Source organism: Penaeus monodon, chromosome 32 (assembly GCF_015228065.2).
Source record: "Penaeus monodon isolate SGIC_2016 chromosome 32, NSTDA_Pmon_1, whole genome shotgun sequence".
In the NCBI taxonomy this organism is placed as follows: domain Eukaryota; kingdom Metazoa; phylum Arthropoda; class Malacostraca; order Decapoda; family Penaeidae; genus Penaeus; species Penaeus monodon.
The window spans coordinates 7786581-7786813 of record NC_051417.1 but is presented as its reverse complement, the minus strand read 5'-3'; positions in this window follow the sequence as shown (position 1 = coordinate 7786813).

Here is a 233-nt window from a genome sequence, read left to right as displayed (position 1 = left end):
GTTGGTGATGGTGACGGTGGTTGCCCTTTAAAAATTCTGTAAGTGTGTAAATGGAGACCATGTTCTATGGGGAATGAAAATGTTCATATGAGGCTGCACGTGCAACGCCCCAAAAAAAACGGGATTTCGGACACCAAAATGTTTGACATGCATTCATCTACAAGCCCCTTGCAGATGCACATTATGATCCTATAAACATCGGAAAAAACTCGGCGGGTACGAGGGTCTGTACG